Here is a 12,229-nt window from a genome sequence, read left to right as displayed (position 1 = left end):
TGTTGAATTTTTTACAAAATCTATCACGGTTGCTGCATGTATCAGATTCTGAAAAGGGCATAGCTAGAACAACATCAATAAACCAAAGTGTGGTATAACAGGTATCAAACCACTCTTGATCATGTGACCTATTGTTTTGATGGTTGGTTTATTTCTGTAAACCTTTTGTTCTTCTCAAGATTTTAAACCGGTCACACTTGTATTCATATGCAGAATGTCATTTGTACACTTGCAATGACTACAGATAACTGTACTTAACTTGTAAACTGGAATTGTCTTGGCTACATAACTGTAACATATTTTGTGAATCCACTATTATAAACCAGACTTTGCACCTTGGCAACTATGGAATAGATGACCATGGATTGGGTTCAAACCAACATCATCAACCACAACAGGATCGCAATGGATATTGTTAGAATCTTTACAACGGCTAACTTTTTCAATCATTGTGGGATTGTGTGCGGATTTACAAGAAAAAACGTGCAGCCAGAATAATGAGTCACATGACCAAAAAATAGTATAAATAAAATAATACTAGTATTATAGAGGCTAAGGTCGTTGTACATTTCAGGAGATGCCACATTGTTTGGTCTGTCTAAAGGCGGCAAAACTATTTGTTGAAAGTTTCCAGCTCTTGATGGAAATTTTTGGCCTCAATAGGCAATTTGTAGGTTCACGTTCGCATGATTACAGACCGTTGCAAGCTTGTTTAAAGTTGTATGTGAAGCTTGCCCTCAACGGCTCGTGTTTACTCAAATGTATACAAAATGGCCGCACATTTCCAGGAGTTTGTGGTATTGTAAGTCGGACGATCACCTTCAAAAATTGGTGTAATATCAAAAGGTTACTTGGAAGATTATTATTATTTTTTTGTTAACAACTCATAAACAAGAAAGACAAAATTATAATATTCCCCGTCCGACCTGGAGAAGGTGGCAGCCATTACAGTTACGTTTTGTCTCGGACTAATCTCGGGAAAAGAGTGTTTCATGAGCACGTTATCGATGGTGATAGTTACCATGGCTTGATACAAGAAAATATGATTTTTATCGGCTTTTATTCGCGATACATTTGGTTCACACGTTTGTGTTACACAAGTCTATGGGAAGTATCATAGCTCTTCTGTGTCGATAACATCGCAATATCCGAAGATAACAACTACCAAATGTATCAGAAATGAAATGAAATCTCATTAGAAAGACGAAAGTATTGTTCGAATGTCAAATGTAAAATTGCATAATATTATTGTTTTCAGACCATCATTGCTTGGAATTGTTGTATTTTCTGTAAGAAATGGATTGCCGAACTGGTTTATGTAGGTGTCATTTCCACGAATCAAATTTATCAAGGTCGTATTCGATATAAGGTATTCGATAACCGTACTATAAATTATATTTTTGTCTTATGTCTCTTGTATGTGGTAATTTACTGATATATTATCATATTTTATAATGATAAAAACGAGAAAAAAGCTCCTCTGTTGCAGAAAAGTAAATTTAACCAAATTGAACCGGTGGTTTCAAAATTAAAACAACATTTTGTGCGTAAAAACATGCGGTTTCCTTCAATTTATCCATTTCTCAATTTCAAATGGTCCACCTGGAATTAACTAAATTAAATTTAATGTCATTCTTTTGAAACCGGAGAACAACACTAATGTAAGCTTGTCCATTCGCCAACAAATCGCCTGGGAAACACCATGACTACGCCCTCTGTGGCGAATATCGAGTTTGCTGATGTAACGTCCATTTCTAATTGAAAACCATAAAGACAGACAATTGTCACGTTGACTGTGGATTTCTGCTGTCATTCATTAACACCAGGAAAAATAAAACGTCACCACATCACTGTATGTATTGTACAAAACTGTGAACTATAAAATCTAACCAGATACGGAAATTGGATATGAAAAATAATGACAGTTTTAATTGTGGTTTATTCTATATCCAACATCATTCGTTTTCACAAACATAAATGTGTGCATAGGATAGTTTCTGTTTTGAAGGATCGATGCTGCAAATAGATTACAATTTCAGTTTACAGAATTGTGAGGAGGGGTGTTTGGCTTCGGTTTCAGTGATGAACGAAATTGGTTTACGTACTTTTTGAAAAAGTTGACATATCACTATTTTGGTCTGTGGCTAGCGGAAATACAGAAAACAAAACAAAAACAGGCTGGGCGAAGTTTCATATTTGTTTCCTGTGATACACTGTACTGTTCAATAGGTTATTCACAGCGTCTTCCAAAGACTGCTATACAACATATACTCCGACAGGAACGAGTCTATATTTCACAACTGTGATATAAAGTTTGTCAGAAACACTTTAATCTATGTTGTTCAAAGTTGGCCAAGAAACGCACGTGTAAGTCAATTTGTGTTTTGTTTCGTTGGCCTTTGACCGAATCAAGGCTGCCACTGAAATCACAAAATTTAAACAAGCCAACAACTGTTTTCCGTGCATGCTTGGGCCGATTGTAATGAAACTTGATGGATCACTGATGTTCGAATTTTTGCTTTTGTGAGTTGAATTAAAATGGCCGACTGACAGCCACGTTGATTTTCTTACCAATTGTTGTTCCATTTTCATTTGCCCTTCCCCTTTTCTGGCACATTTAACACAAACGCAATGAAATGGGTTCTTATGCCAATTTTGTTGTTTCAATGACATTATCCCTCCATATTGTGCTCTCGTACGTAAATTCATCCAAATGCAGACGGGGACTATTCCATTGACAATGGCTTGTTAGAATCCATTTATAATTTCTACGCTCGAACGTATATAATACATGATACTAGTAGTCTGTATGTAGAAGATCATTCGTATACAGGTTCAGGCGCGACTGATTTTCGAATCTTGTCGCTGGTGGCGATTTACTGGTATATTGGACACATTTATATCACTTGCGCTCTCTTGTCAGTCAATCGCGCATGACAGAAACGCCATCAACGGTTTGCTAACCAAGAAGATACGGATCTCTTCGATATATTGGGTGAATGTCATGCCAAATTACCATAATCGTCATTGGTCATCTATCGTCGTTACCCTGACACTGTGAATGCCAATAACAAAGTTACGTGTTCCGACAGTGAAGATCGAATCATCAGATATCAGCCGGCCGACCGCCGACGATTTGTTTTGTCATTGCGCACTCCTTCCAGTACGAGATAGTAGCTATGGCTTGCGAATTGAAGTGTTCTCTTTGTATGTTCATACTTCAAATCTAAAAATAAGGAATCTTGTTAGCATCTCTAGTGCGTGCAGTGAATATAAATATAAAAGGCCGAGTCCCGTATAATGACCGTTGTACATAGCATGCACTAAAGATCGTATAAGGGATGGGCAATTTGAAACTCTGGGTGGGACGATGGCAGAAAAACTAAAATAAATATATGAATATTTTCCCCTTGACTAAGTTTTGTGCTAATTGTCAATGCCCATGCATACGTATATTCCCGTTTGTTTTTACGCAGTTTGTGAACAGTTGTATTCGTATGCAGATTGTAAACCACTTTGGTTGTATTCGTATGCAAATTGTAAACTACTATGGTTGTATTCATATGCAGATTGTAAACTACCATGGATGTATTCGTATGCAGATTGTAAACCGCTATGGTTGTATTCGTATGCAGATTGTAAACTACTATGGTTGTATTCATATACAGATTGTAAACCACTATAGTTGTATTCGTATGCAGATTGTAAACTACTATGGTTGTATTCGTATGCAGATTGTAAACCGCTATGATTGTATTCGTATGCAGATTGTAAACCACTATAGTTGTATTCGTATGCAGATTGTAAACTACTATGGTTGTATTCGTATGCAGATTGTAAACCGCTATGATTGTATTCGTATGCAGATTGTAAACCGCCATGGTTGTGTTCATATGAAGATTGTAAACTACCATGGATGTATTCATATGCAGATTGTAAACCACTTTGGTTGTATTCGTATGCAGTTTGTAAACTACTATGGTTGTATTCGTATGCAGATTGTAAACCGCTATGATTGTATTCGTATGCAGATTGTAAACCGCCATGGTTGTGTTCATATGCAGATTGTAAACTACCATGGTTGTATTCGTATGCAGATTGTAAACCACTTTAGTTGTATTCGTATGCAGATTGTAAACTACTTTAGTTGTATTCGTATGCAGATTGTAAACCACTTTAGTTGTATTCGTATGCAGATTGTAAACCACTTTAGTTGTATTCGTATGCAGACTGTAAACCACTTTAGTTGTATTTGTATGCAGATTGTAAACCGCTATGGTTGTATACATATGCAGATTGTAAACCACTTTGGTTGTATTCGTATGCAGATTGTAAACTACTATGGTTGTATACATATGCAGATTGTAAACCACTTTGGTTGTATTCGTATGCAGATTGTAAACTACTATGGTTGTATACATATGCAGATTGTAAACCACTATGGTTGTATTCGTATGCAGATTGTAAACCACTTTAGTTGTATTCGTATGCAGATTGTAAACCACTATGGTTGTATTCGTATGCAGATTGTAAACCGCTTTAGTTGTATTCGTATGCAGATTGTAAACCGCTATGGTTGTTTTCGTATGCAGATTGTAAACTACTATGGTTGTATACATATGCAGATTGTAAACCACTATGGTTGTATTCGTACACAGATTGTAAACCACTTTGGTTGTATTCGTATGCAAATTGTAAACCACTATGGTTGTATTCGTATGCAGATTGTAAACCACTATGGTTGTATTCATATGCAGATTGTAAACTACTATGGTTGTATTCGTATGCAGATTGTAAACTACTATGGCTGTATTCGTATGCAGATTGTAAACCGCTATGGTTGTATTCGTATGCAGATTGTAAACCGCCATGGTTGTGTTCATATGCAAATTGTAAACTACTATGGTTGTATTCATATGCAGATTGTAAACCACTATGGTTGTATTCGTATGTAGTTTGTAAACCACTTTGGTTGTATTCGTATGCAGATTGTAAACCGCTATGGTTGTATTCGTATGCAGATTGTAAACCGCCATGGTTGTGTTCATATGCAAATTGTAAACTACTATGGTTGTATTCATATGCAGATTGTAAACCACTATGGTTGTATTCGTATGCAGATTGTAAACCACTTTGGTTGTATTCGTATGCAGATTGTAAACCGCTATGGTTGTATTCATATGCAGATTGTAAACCACTATGGTTGTATTCGTATACAGATTGTAAACCACTTTGGTTGTATTCGTATGCAGTTTGTAAACCACTTTGGTTGTATTCATATGCAGATTGTAAACCACTATGGTTGTATTCGTATGCAGATTGTAAACTACTTTAGTTGTATTCATATGCAGATTGTAAACCACTTTGGTTGTATTCGTATGCAGATTGTAAACCGCCATGGTTGTGTTCATATGCAAATTGTAAACTACTATGGTTGTATTCATATGCAGATTGTAAACCACTATGGTTGTATTCGTATGTAGTTTGTAAACCACTTTGGTTGTATTCGTATGCAGATTGTAAACCGCTATGGTTGTATTCGTATGCAGATTGTAAACCGCCATGGTTGTGTTCATATGCAAATTGTAAACTACTATGGTTGTATTCATATGCAGATTGTAAACCACTATGGTTGTATTCGTATGCAGTTTGTAAACCACTTTGGTTGTATTCGTATGCAGATTGTAAACCGCCATGGTTGTGTTCATATGCAAATTGTAAACTACTATGGTTGTATTCATATGCAGATTGTAAACCACTATGGTTGTATTCGTATGTAGTTTGTAAACCACTTTGGTTGTATTCGTATGCAGATTGTAAACCGCTATGGTTGTATTCGTATGCAGATTGTAAACCGCCATGGTTGTGTTCATATGCAAATTGTAAACTACTATGGTTGTATTCATATGCAGATTGTAAACCACTATGGTTGTATTCGTATGCAGTTTGTAAACCACTTTGGTTGTATTCGTATGCAGATTGTAAACCACTATGGTTGTTTTCGTATGCAGATTGTAAACTACTATGGTTGTATACATATGCAGATTGTAAACCACTATGGTTGTATTCGTATACAGATTGTAAACCACTTTGGTTGTATTCGTATGCAAATTGTAAACCACTACAGTTGTATGTGTAAGCAGATTGTAAACTACTATGGTTGTATTCGTATGCAGTTTGTAAACCACTTTGGTTGTATTCGTATGCAGATTGTAAACCACTATGGTTGTTTTCGTATGCAGATTGTAAACTACTATGGTTGTATACATATGCAGATTGTAAACCACTATGGTTGTATTCGTATACAGATTGTAAACCACTTTGGTTGTATTCGTATGCAAATTGTAAACCACTACAGTTGTATTTGTAAGCAGATTGTAAAGTACTATGGTTGTATTCGTATGCAGTTTGTAAACCACTTTGGTTGTATTCGTATGCAGATTGTAAACCACTATGGTTGTTTTCGTATGCAGATTGTAAACTACTATGGTTGTATACATATGCAGATTGTAAACCACTATGGTTGTATTCGTATACAGATTGTAAACCACTTTGGTTGTATTCGTATGCAAATTGTAAACCACTACAGTTGTATTTGTAAGCAGATTGTAAACCACTATGGTTGTATTCGTATGCAGATTGTAAACCACTATGGTTGTATTCGTATGCAGATTGTAAACCACTTTGGTTGTATTCGTATGCAGATTGTAAACTACTTTAGTTGTATTCGTATGCAGATTGTAAACCACTTTAGTTGTATTCGTATGCAGATTGTAAACCACTTTAGTTGTATTCGTATGCAGACTGTAAACCACTTTAGTTGTATTTGTATGCAGATTGTAAACCGCTATGGTTGTATACATATGCAGATTGTAAACCACTTTGGTTGTATTCGTATGCAGATTGTAAACTACTATGGTTGTATACATATGCAGATTGTAAACCACTTTGGTTGTATTCGTATGCAAATTGTAAACTACTATGGTTGTATTCATATGCAGATTGTAAACTACCATGGATGTATTCGTATGCAGATTGTAAACCGCTATGGTTGTATTCGTATGCAGATTGTAAACTACTATGGTTGTATTCATATGCAGATTGTAAACCACTATAGTTGTATTCGTATGCAGATTGTAAACTACTATGGTTGTATTCGTATGCAGATTGTAAACCGCTATGATTGTATTCGTATGCAGATTGTAAACCGCTATGATTGTATTCGTATGCAGATTGTAAACCACTATAGTTGTATTCGTATGCAGATTGTAAACTACTATGGTTGTATTCGTATGCAGATTGTAAACCGCTATGATTGTATTCGTATGCAGATTGTAAACCGCCATGGTTGTGTTCATATGCAAATTGTAAACTACCATGGATGTATTCATATGCAGATTGTAAAGCACTTTGGTTGTATTCGTATGCAGTTTGTAAACTACCATGGTTGTATTCGTATGCAGATTGTAAACCGCTATGATTGTATTCGTATGCAGATTGTAAACCGCCATGGTTGTGTTCATATGCAGATTGTAAACTACCATGGTTGTATTCGTATGCAGATTGTAAACCACTTTAGTTGTATTCGTATGCAGATTGTAAACTACTTTAGTTGTATTCTTATGCAGATTGTAAACCACTTTAGTTGTATTCGTATGCAGATTGTAAACCACTTTAGTTGTATTCGTATGCAGACTGTAAACCACTTTAGTTGTATTTGTATGCAGATTGTAAACCGCTATGGTTGTATACATATGCAGATTGTAAACCACTTTGGTTGTATTCGTATGCAGATTATAAACTACTATGGTTGTATACATAATTCGTATGCAGATTGTAAACCGCTTTAGTTGTATTCGTATGCAGATTGTAAACCGCTATGGTTGTTTTCGTATGCAGATTGTAAACTACTATGGTTGTATACATATGCAGATTGTAAACCACTATGGTTGTATTCGTACACAGATTGTAAACCACTTTGGTTGTATTCGTATGCAAATTGTAAACCACTATGGTTGTATTCGTATGCAGATTGTAAACCACTTTGGTTGTATTCGTATGCAAATTGTAAACCACTATGGTTGTATTCGTATGCAGATTGTAAACCACTATGGTTGTATTCATATGCAGATTGTAAACTACTATGGTTGTATTCGTATGCAGATTGTAAACTACTATGGCTGTATTCGTATGCAGATTGTAAACCGCTATGGTTGTATTCGTATGCAGATTGTAAACCGCCATGGTTGTGTTCATATGCAAATTGTAAACTACTATGGTTGTATTCATATGCAGATTGTAAACCACTATGGTTGTATTCGTATGTAGTTTGTAAACCACTTTGGTTGTATTCGTATGCAGATTGTAAACCGCTATGGTTGTATTCGTATGCAGATTGTAAACCGCCATGGTTGTGTTCATATGCAAATTGTAAACTACTATGGTTGTATTCATATGCAGATTGTAAACCACTATGGTTGTATTCGTATGCAGATTGTAAACCACTTTGGTTGTATTCGTATGCAGATTGTAAACCGCTATGGTTGTATTCATATGCAGATTGTAAACCACTATGGTTGTATTCGTATACAGATTGTAAACCACTTTGGTTGTATTCGTATGCAGTTTGTAAACCACTTTGGTTGTATTCATATGCAGATTGTAAACCACTATGGTTGTATTCGTATGCAGATTGTAAACTACTTTAGTTGTATTCATATGCAGATTGTAAACCACTTTGGTTGTATTCGTATGCAGTTTGTAAACCACTTTGGTTGTATTCATATGCAGATTGTAAACCACTATGGTTGTATTCGTATGCAGATTGTAAACTACTTTAGTTGTATTCATATGCAGATTGTAAACCACTTTGGTTGTATTCGTATGCAGATTGTAAACCGCCCTGGTTGTGTTCATATGCAAATTGTAAACTACTATGGTTGTATTCATATGCAGATTGTAAACCACTATGGTTGTATTCGTATGTAGTTTGTAAACCACTTTGGTTGTATTCGTATGTAGTTTGTAAACCACTTTGGTTGTATTCGTATGCAGATTGTAAACCGCTATGGTTGTATTCGTATGCAGATTGTAAACCGCCATGGTTGTGTTCATATGCAAATTGTAAACTACTATGGTTGTATTCATATGCAGATTGTAAACCACTATGGTTGTTTTCGTATGCAGATTGTAAACTACTATGGTTGTATACATATGCAGATTGTAAACCACTATTGTTGTATTCGTATACAGATTGTAAACCACTTTGGTTGTATTCGTATGCAAATTGTAAACCACTACAGTTGTATGTGTAAGCAGATTGTAAACTACTATGGTTGTATTCGTATGCAGTTTGTAAACCACTTTGGTTGTATTCGTATGCAGATTGTAAACCACTATGGTTGTTTTCGTATGCAGATTGTAAACTACTATGGTTGTATACATATGCAGATTGTAAACCACTATGGTTGTATTCGTATACAGATTGTAAACCACTTTGGTTGTATTCGTATGCAAATTGTAAACCACTACAGTTGTATTTGTAAGCAGATTGTAAAGTACTATGGTTGTATTCGTATGCAGTTTGTAAACCACTTTGGTTGTATTCGTATGCAGATTGTAAACCACTATGGTTGTTTTCGTATGCAGATTGTAAACTACTATGGTTGTATACATATGCAGATTGTAAACCACTATGGTTGTATTCGTATACAGATTGTAAACCACTTTGGTTGTATTCGTATGCAAATTGTAAACCACTACAGTTGTATTTGTAAGCAGATTGTAAACCACTATGGTTGTATTCGTATGCAGATTGTAAACCACTATGGTTGTATTCGTATGCAGATTGTAAACCACTTTGGTTGTATTCGTATGCAGATTGTAAACTACTTTAGTTGTATTCGTATGCAGATTGTAAACCACTTTAGTTGTATTCGTATGCAGATTGTAAACCACTTTAGTTGTATTCGTATGCAGACTGTAAACCACTTTAGTTGTATTTGTATGCAGATTGTAAACCGCTATGGTTGTATACATATGCAGATTGTAAACCACTTTGGTTGTATTCGTATGCAGATTGTAAACTACTATGGTTGTATACATATGCAGATTGTAAACCACTTTGGTTGTATTCGTATGCAGATTGTAAACTACTATGGTTGTATACATATGCAGATTGTAAACCACTATGGTTGTATTCATATGCAGATTGTAAACCACTTTAGTTGTATTCGTATGCAGATTGTAAACCACTATGGTTGTATTCGTATGCAGATTGTAAACCACTTTAGTTGTATTCGTATGCAGATTGTAAACCGCTATGGTTGTTTTCGTATGCAGATTGTAAACTACTATGGTTGTATACATATGCAGATTGTAAACCACTATGGTTGTATTCGTACACAGATTGTAAACCACTTTGGTTGTATTCGTATGCAAATTGTAAACCACTATGGTTGTATTCGTATGCAGATTGTAAACCACTATGGTTGTATTCATATGCAGATTGTAAACTACTATGGTTGTATTCGTATGCAGATTGTAAACTACTATGGCTGTATTCGTATGCAGATTGTAAACCGCTATGGTTGTATTCGTATGCAGATTGTAAACCGCCATGGTTGTGTTCATATGCAAATTGTAAACTACTATGGTTGTATTCATATGCAGATTGTAAACCAATATGGTTGTATTCGTATGTAGTTTGTAAACCACTTTGGTTGTATTCGTATGCAGATTGTAAACCGCTATGGTTGTATTCGTATGCAGATTGTAAACCGCCATGGTTGTGTTCATATGCAAATTGTAAACTACTATGGTTGTATTCATATGCAGATTGTAAACCACTATGGTTGTATTCGTATGCAGATTGTAAACCACTTTGGTTGTATTCGTATGCAGATTGTAAACCGCTATGGTTGTATTCATATGCAGATTGTAAACCACTATGGTTGTATTCGTATACAGATTGTAAACCACTTTGGTTGTATTCGTATGCAGTTTGTAAACCACTTTGGTTGTATTCATATGCAGATTGTAAACCACTATGGTTGTATTCGTATGCAGATTGTAAACTACTTTAGTTGTATTCATATGCAGATTGTAAACCACTTTGGTTGTATTCGTATGCAGATTGTAAACCGCCATGGTTGTGTTCATATGCAAATTGTAAACTACTATGGTTGTATTCATATGCAGATTGTAAACCACTATGGTTGTATTCGTATGCAGTTTGTAAACCACTTTGGTTGTATTCGTATGCAGATTGTAAACCACTATGGTTGTTTTCGTATGCAGATTGTAAACTACTATGGTTGTATACATATGCAGATTGTAAACCACTATGGTTGTATTCGTATACAGATTGTAAACCACTTTGGTTGTATTCGTATGCAAATTGTAAACCACTACAGTTGTATTTGTAAGCAGATTGTAAACTACTATGGTTGTATTCGTATGCAGTTTGTAAACCACTTTGGTTGTATTCGTATGCAGATTGTAAACCACTATGGTTGTTTTCGTATGCAGATTGTAAACTACTATGGTTGTATACATATGCAGATTGTAAACCACTATGGTTGTATTCGTATACAGATTGTAAACCACTTTGGTGTATTCGTATGCAAATTGTAAACCACTAAAGTTGTATTTGTAAGCAGATTGTAAACCACTATGGTTGTATTCGTATGCAGATTGTAAACCACTATGGTTGTATTCGTATGCAGATTGTAAACCACTTTGGTTGTATTCGTATGCAGATTGTAAACCGCTATGGTTGTATTCGTATGCAGATTGTAAACTACAATGGTTGTATTCGTATGCAGATTGTAAACCACTTTGGTTGTATTCGTATGCAGATTGTAAACTACAATGGTTGTATTCATATGCAAACTGTAAACCGTTGTAGTTATATTCATATGCAAATTGTAAACCGCTATAGTTGTGTTCTTATGGATATTATAAACCACTTTGGTTATATTCACATTAGGAACATAGACGGCTTCTGTTTTCTTCATATGCAGATTGTAAAGCTGTATTCATATGCAGATTGTAAAACTGTATTCATATGCAGAGCTGACTAGGTACGATGTAAGACCGCAGTAGAGATGGAAACAGAATTCTTCTTGAACTATTGCAAAAGTGGTGTCGAACCCAGGACTTCGACCACATCAGAGGCCCTCTAATTCAACTTAAATGTATCGTAAATCATTTTGTTCTTTTAATGGTG

The sequence above is a fragment of the Saccoglossus kowalevskii genome, chromosome 2, assembly GCF_978046115.1.
Source record: "Saccoglossus kowalevskii chromosome 2, keSacKowa6.1, whole genome shotgun sequence".
Taxonomy (NCBI): domain Eukaryota; kingdom Metazoa; phylum Hemichordata; class Enteropneusta; family Harrimaniidae; genus Saccoglossus; species Saccoglossus kowalevskii.
The sequence above is the reverse complement of the archived record's forward strand: the minus strand, read 5'-3'. Positions refer to the sequence as shown.